This window comes from Micromesistius poutassou, assembly GCF_964030765.1.
Source record: "Micromesistius poutassou genome assembly, contig: SCAFFOLD_1895, whole genome shotgun sequence".
Lineage (NCBI taxonomy): Eukaryota > Metazoa > Chordata > Actinopteri > Gadiformes > Gadidae > Micromesistius > Micromesistius poutassou.
This window is the reverse complement of record NW_028178253.1, coordinates 1-7,780: the sequence shown is the minus strand read 5'-3', so window position 1 is coordinate 7,780 and position 7,780 is coordinate 1. Positions and strand designations below refer to the sequence as shown.

At 46.9% G+C, this 7,780-nt stretch overlaps 1 pseudogene across 1 annotated transcript; it reads right to left on the bottom strand.

The window, feature by feature from the left end:
• Positions 1 to 489: 489 nt before the first annotated feature.
• LOC311374639 (engulfment and cell motility protein 1 pseudogene) lies at positions 490 to 6,263 on the bottom strand (annotated as a pseudogene). Its single transcript, XR_014684278.1, has 3 exons — positions 6,094 to 6,263; positions 1,926 to 1,961; positions 490 to 589 (listed from the first exon to the last, which is right to left on the bottom strand). The product of XR_014684278.1 is annotated as an engulfment and cell motility protein 1 pseudogene (transcript).
• Between the last annotated feature and the right edge of the window lie 1,517 nt (positions 6,264 to 7,780).

The following is a 7,780-nucleotide window of genomic DNA, read 5'->3' as shown; positions in this document are numbered from 1 at the left end:
GTTAAATTCAGGGCATTTGGCAGCTACTTTTATCCAAAGCGACTTACAATCAGTACATGTTCATAAAAAACAAGTGGCGAGCACCAGCAGTCACTAAGTTAACCCATCCTCGTGTACCACAAAGAGAGCTGGGATAAGATGCTACAAAATGCCAAGTACTATTTTTAAGTGCCGGGACGTACGACGTACAATAAGTGAGTAAGAGGGGTGTTTGAGGAGAGTACGGGAGGAGACGGGGAGGTGGGAGGTGAGGGGGGAGGCTATGCAGAGTCCAGGTGAACTCTGCATTTCGTGACGGTTCGTGACCTTTAACCTTGAAAACAAAACAAAAAACGGCCCACTTTTTTTCCATGAATTTTAAAAGTCTGTATTAAACCATATGAGTACTACATTCTTTTCTTTATCTTTCCTCAACGTGGGGAGGAGGAGGTGGAGGAGGAGGAGGAGGAGGAGGAGGAGGAGGAGGAGGAGGAGGAGGAGGAGGCTGACCTTCTTGATGAAGGCCACAGAGAAGGTGTCCCAGGAGACGATGCCGTGGTCCATCAGCTCCACGAACGCCGTCAGCGTGTAGGACAGCAGGTCTCCGAAGCTACGGGACACACACACACACACACACACACACACACACACACACAGCCCATGTACAACCTCCTCTTGACTGACAGCGGGACTCGGTGCAGGCAGAGGGGCGGCGAGTACCAACGTGTACGTATACATGAATGAGAGGCCAGCGCAACGGGAATAGAGGTGGGAAGTGGGGGGTGCAGGCCACTACAAAGACCACACTCTGGACAGCAGAGGGCGGCAGTGGACCAGGAGCCAGCCAGAGAGAGGAAGAACAGAGCAGAACCAGAGAGGAAGAACAGCACAGAACCAGAGTGGAACCTCAGCAGAACCACAGAGGAAGAACGTAGCAGAACCAGAGGGGAACCAGAGCACAGAGTCATGCAGTTAGAACAAACAGTTTTGGAAAATGTTTCCAGCCAAGGTAGAAACAGAAGTATCCTGAAAGCACAGCCATACGTTAACGTCACTCAGATATATATTGACGTAATAAATACACGACGATATCTGAAATCACAGACAGAACTCTGGAAAAAGAATGCGCAACAAACAAAGCAAGTTTGTTACGAGAAAATAAATGAACACTTCGAGAATGCTGATCTCTTCTGTTACGTAGAAATAATGACGGGTAGAAAAATGCATCTGGCAAAAAAAAAAAAAAAGCTGAGAGCATTACGGGTAGCCATAAGTGCACCATACGAAGGGTTAAAATGATTATGTCATTCATAGCTCAACATCTGGACGCTTCTCACCGAACATACTGGTCGGTGATGAGGTGAAATCAGCATGATATAAAAGACAGGATATACTGTATTCATTGTACAGGGAATGACTTACGTGAGGCGAGTACAGTTTCTATATCTATTCAGTTTTTATAAACGCACTCAAATAAAGTTATTATGTGTTCAAGGTGAGATGGAAATATTCAAAAAAAAATTTTTTTAAATCTACATCATCGCCCACGAGACACAATCATTTTCCTTTTACAGTAGATACATCGCTCAAACAGATGTTTTCAGTCCACTCTTAAATCAGTGCATCCCACCGCGCCCACAAAGCAGAACACATGCAAAGCAGGAAGCCTTCAGAGAGAGAGGAGGAAGCGAGGAAGAGGAAGAAGACGTGGGACGGGTGGGGGACGGGGGGGTGGGGTTTGGGATGAAGGAGTCGTTTGTGACAGAAGCCGGTCGCCACGACAGACAACCTCTCCGGTTGAGAAGAGCCACCGCAAACCCCTGAGTGTCAATCATGCAAACTCCGCAGCCGGCAGGTTAGTTTTAGGCAGAGCACACAGAGCCAATCAGATTGCCTGGCTTAGGGGCGAGGGGGGGGGGTTTGGGGGAGGGGGGGGCGGTGCTTACCAGGGCTTCATTATCTTCTGTAGTTTCTGATAGCGCCTGTGGAGATTTGAGAAACTTTGGCGTCAACACGAGGGGGAAAAACACACAACGGAAGAGCTAGGCCAGAGAGCAGAGAGGGGACGCGGACGTCATGGCAACCAACGACGACAACAGGCTCGTCGGGGCGCACACGGGGAGAGAGAGCCGTTTGCCAACAACACAACACATGTTGAAAACATTTCAGTGGCACTCTGTTGCCACAACACGACGTGTTAAACATGGGATGTGGAGGAGACATTTGAAAACACCATAGGCTCAATGGAAAATGGAAACACAGGTTAGACCGAGGAAGACAAATAATTAGTGAGTGACCGATAGATGCATCTATTCTCACACACACACACACACACACACACACACACACACACACACACACACACACACACACACACACACACACACACACACACACACACACACACACACACACACACACACACACACACACACAGATGCCATATCCATTGCCAAGATCACAACCTTAGGCCTGAGGTTCGGAGAGTTATCACACAGTCCGTGTTTCGGCGTGACTTCTGAAAGACGTCCATTCAGCATCACATCCATCACCCAGTTCAGAACTGCCCCCCCTGAATCCTAACGTCCCCGCGGACACTGGACCTATTGAGGGTGTCCGTCAGCAGCTACACCTTTTGGCCAATAGGGGGCGACACCTGCTCTTGTAGTGGGTCGAGCCCAGTGAGGCAAACTGATTCACATGCTGGTACAGTAATGTTGTTAGCACTGAATCCTCCTCCAGCATTTTGAACAATCCAACAGGGATAGCTTGCTTGGCAGACAGGAGAGCCGAGTGCGTGCGCGTGTGCGTGCGTGCGCGTGTGCGTGCGTGCGTGCGTGCGTGGAAGCACATCTGCATGTCTTAATGATTCATCTCTGCTGATCTCTCCCTGATGAACACGCAGCAGCGACCCCGTGCATGATGTGTAGACAACGTGCAATGTGCACGTGCCAATCCCACAACACTCATCAGGAAAATCTAAACAACAGGAAGCAGTTAAACAAATCAATAGCGAGGAGATGAGTCAATGGAAAAAGACACGTTAGTCATATTTAGCATCTTTTCAAAAAATAACTGACTGGGACGTGTGTGGCAGTGTGGGGCGGGCCTTCTGTCTCTTGGCAGGACTATTGGGCGGTGGCCAGGGGAGATGAGCTTTGAAAACGTTGCGATTTGCAGGATGAGTCAAATGTCTAAAGTCAATAAAGTCGGGTATCTTAAAGTCAAACATCAAGATCCACTTTAGAATGAAGGACTATATTCACTGTAGTATGATGCTTTAGGAAGGATATACGTGTTGCTATAGCCTAACCATATCTATCAATCTAGCTTTAGAACTGCATGTTTACAGATTAAGACATGCGGGTGCTGGCTTTTTAAAAAGTTCAATCAATGTGTTAGCTCAACTTGATGCAACAAATGCAGGCACCCAAATATGTATCTCCAATACATAAATAGTTCTCGTTTATTTAGTGCAGATGATGACTTTTGCTTGGACGCTCATTATAAAATGCAAGAAAAACTTTTATAAAAAAAAAGTCCAGCTATGGCTTTTCTGAAGTGTTTGTTCCTAGTACATCTAATTAATCGAGTTGCAATAATCATTTTAATGTTTTTATATGTTCCATCGATGCTATTCTATGCTATATTGCACTTTCAGTTGCTTTCGTCATTGTTATATTTCATACAGTTGGTGCTTTATTGTTATTGTTATAAATAAACTTTGACTTGTCTACTAATCAATAACCAAAAACCCAGCTGGTGGGTATGCGTCAAGATGGGGATTTGTCTCATCTCGCCTTGGTCACGGCATAACAAGGTCCCTAGCATCGCTCCATCGTCTTAAGGTAAATTAAACCCCCCCACACTGTCTACACACTAGCTGAGACCCAGATCATGTGACACACCCTCCCCCCCCCCACATCGACCGCGACAAGACAGAGAGGACCGGTTGAAGATGGTGCTGCCTCTTGGCCGCTGGGTTTTATGTCCTGGTGAGAGTTATGACTCCAGACCGCCACTTCTGACCTTGTGGCGCCGATTTGGGCAGAAAACTCTCTCCCTCTCTGAGGATTTATAACGGTGGTGACATGAGGCAGAAACAAGTTCATCTCCCACGGTTGCCAGCTAGAGGCTGCCCTCCGTGTGTGTGTGTGTGTGTGTGTGTGTGTGTGTGTGTGTGTGTGTGTGTGTGTGTGTGTGTGTGTGTGTGTGTGCATGCGTGCGTTTGAATTTAACACTCGCTTCTTGGGTTTTTGATGTTGCTGGCACCTTGCAATCACACACAGTTTGATTCTCTGGCATCTTTGACTTGGTACACACACACACACACAGACACACACACAGACACACACATAGACACACACACACACACACACACACACAGACACACTACATGCACACTTGTAAACACTATTTATGCACATATTCAAGTCAGAAATTAATGAGAGCCCCGGGCCCCAAGTTGAATAAATGCCACCCGTGTGTGTATGTAACATATCCAGTTATAGAAAATAATATCATATTACCCCTGGTGACCAAAAGCATAATAATAACAATGATTAAATTCAGTGTATACCAGTTTCGGGTGGCTCCGTATCCGAGGGCCAAACTAAAAGGTATTCTGCGGAGGCCGGTTACAGTGCGTGGATGGAGGGTGATTGCATTGTCTGCCTCCTGATCCACATTCATTTGTGGATGTTATAGTCTCATAAAATGTGCGTGTCGGCTTTCTCACAGTGACCTTTCTTAAAAGCTAAAAAAAAAAAAATTAAAAGCCAAATTAAAACGTAACATTTCAACATGACGCTCGCTCGTTGGTGAATATGCAGATTTCCCGCATAGGTGTGTCTACGTTTACACGAGCAAAGACACATGAAAGGACCACGCGGGAAAAAAAACGACTGATGAAATCTACCCAAGGGGACACATCTGCCTCCCTATAACCTTCAACTGGCACACACACACACACACACACACACACACACACACACACACACACACACACACACACACACACACACACACACACACACACACACACACACACACACACACACACACACACACACACAGCTGGATGTGCTCAGCTGGACACAGTACAGTGCAGTGCAGGAGCATCCCCCTGACCAATGAGAATCTACAGAACAACTGAGCACAAGAAACACATGGATATGCTCAGGTGGGCGGGACTTATGGAGCGTTCCGGGCAGCTGGTTGGTCAGCTCCTTTATTGAGACCCAATCAGAATGCAGTGTGTCTTCAAAGGCTGCCAGCTTTGAAGGTGTGTTTGTGTGGGAAGGAGGACAGATAGGATGGACTATCTTTGCTCATAAGAGGCTGGTTTGGACGTTATTGTTTTGTTTTGGTTGCGTTTTTTTTTGTCATTTAAAGATTAAAAAAACAAAACAATAACCTTCATGAAAATAAACAATCCTACAGGTACAAATCGGGAAGTAATTGTATGCTGATGCAAGGGAAGTGTGCACCCTGGATATGCTTTTGGACTTCCAGATTATAACTGAAGCTACACAAATACTTTACGCTACGTTTAGTCCGGACAACGTCACCGCGGTCACCAGTGTTGTGCAAGTTCACCCTTCACATGAACTAGTTCAAAGTTCAGTTCATACAAAGGAAAATGAATAAATTCACGCTCATAGTTCTCCAATTCAGTTTTGAACTAGTTCATTGTTCAGTTCATTAACAGTTTTTTTTTAGAAACCGAAGAAAAGCTGTTGGAGTGAGTATTCTGTGCTTATCTTTTAAAATGAATCCTCTCCATTACCTGCTGCCCATCACTACAATCTCAGATTGTTGTGGATATTATTTGTACACCTGTTTCATTCATCACAACTAAGGCAGTAACTCTATCTAATAAACACGTCATCTGGACCTCAGCATCAATTCAGAACGTCACAAAATCTGAACTAGTTCAAGTTCAAGTTCTTCAGTTAAAAATACGTTACGTTCAGTTCAAAGTTCATAGAAAAATGAACTAGTTCTTTTGAACCAGTTCATGCACAACACTGGCGCTCACACACACCTCCCACACCAGTGACCGCAGCAGAAGAGGAAGAGGAAGAGGAAGAGGAAGAGGCGTGGGCCACTTACTCGGTGCCGCTCTCCACCATCTGGGTGAGCAGGGAGATCCCGTCCAGGTTGATGAACTCCTGGGCGAAGGTGATGTCTCGGGACGACCTCGCCAGGTCCTTCAGGGCCTCCAGCTTGGCGTCCATGCTGGACGACTGGATGCGCTCGTGCAGCTGGGAGGCACTCAGGGACTGGGGGACGGGACGGGACGGGACAGGACAGGGGGGGGGGGGGGGTCGGGGTAGCAGGACGGACGGACGCGCGGGGGGGTGGGGGGGGGGGGAACAACACGTTATGATCGTTGCGGTCATGTTGGGTGTCCTGTATGGTAAATGGTAAATGGACTGCGTTTATATAGCGCATTTTTTGTAACGAGTGGCCACCCAGAGCGCTTTACAATATTGCCTGACATTCACCCATTCATACACACATTCACACACCGACGGCGGCGTCAGCCACGCAAGGCGACAGCCAGCTCGTCGGGAGCAGTCAGGGTTAGGCGCCTCGCTCAGGGACACCTCGACACTCACGCTAGGAGGAGCCGGGGATCGAACCAGCAACCTTGCGGGCAACCTTGCAGCTAACCCGCTGTACCTCCTGAGCTAATGCCGCTGTATGTTAAAGCTCCTTGGGTCCTGATGGAAGGCGCTGTGAAGAATGTCTACTGAAATGATTATTTAGAATACTTTGTCAACTAGTTATGGCAGGTTGACCTCGGCGTGTGTAACGGACGCCAACTAGCCTGGGCTAGCTGGTACGTTTGTACGTTTGTAAATCCTCACACCCCCCGCCCCTAGCCGTAAGAACGCTTACAGCCGCTGAGTTAGAAGCCTCTGGGCTTTCAGCTCAGTGGTTACAGCGTTCCACTCCCACGCCGGCAGTGTTGTAGTAGTTCGAGAGGTGGCAGGTTCGAGACCCACGAGTGGTCGAACCGCTCTCTGCTACACTTGAACTTCCCGTAATGCATCGACTTTTGGTTAAAGCGAAACGTTTTTAACATATTCTATGCACTCTGGATCAGAAGTTGAGATACCGGTGAGAAAACACTGCTACTGGTTAACCAAATGTTGTTTCTAAGGGAAACAATCCTTGCAAACGTGCCTTAATGCACTCGACTAGTGGGTGTGCCACCAAAACATTGAAAATAAATAACATACTTCAGTTCATCTGATCTCATCTTCAAACCGCTTATCCGCGGTTAACACTATAATAATCGTTTAATAATTAGTTTACTAGTGAAATGACCCTCAAACAAACGTTCCTTAATGCGATGACAAATCTGTTGGTTAAGCCAACAGGTCTTCTTGTTCTCGGTGAGTTTCCAGTCGTGTTCACGACGGTATCAAACAGAACCGTTAAACCGGGAAGAAACTAAATGTAACGCTTGCAGGGAAGCAAACTTTTTAGATAAAAGAAAACTGGTAGAACCGGCAGTACCGGCTGTTAGATCAACGCAGTGAGGTGTAAAATAGAATATTGGCTTTGTGATGAAGTGTTTTTGTGTGTGTTTCTGTGCGCTGCCGGGGACTGGAGCGGCACACAACCTACTACATATTCAATGTTGGTTTTATGGAGAGTGGAACGGCACTAGAGTCACATTTGCACAATATCACATGTACACACAAGCACACACACACACACACACACATGTGTGTATGTGTGTGTGTGTGTGTGTGTGTGTGTGTGTGTGTGTGTGTGTGTGTGCTTG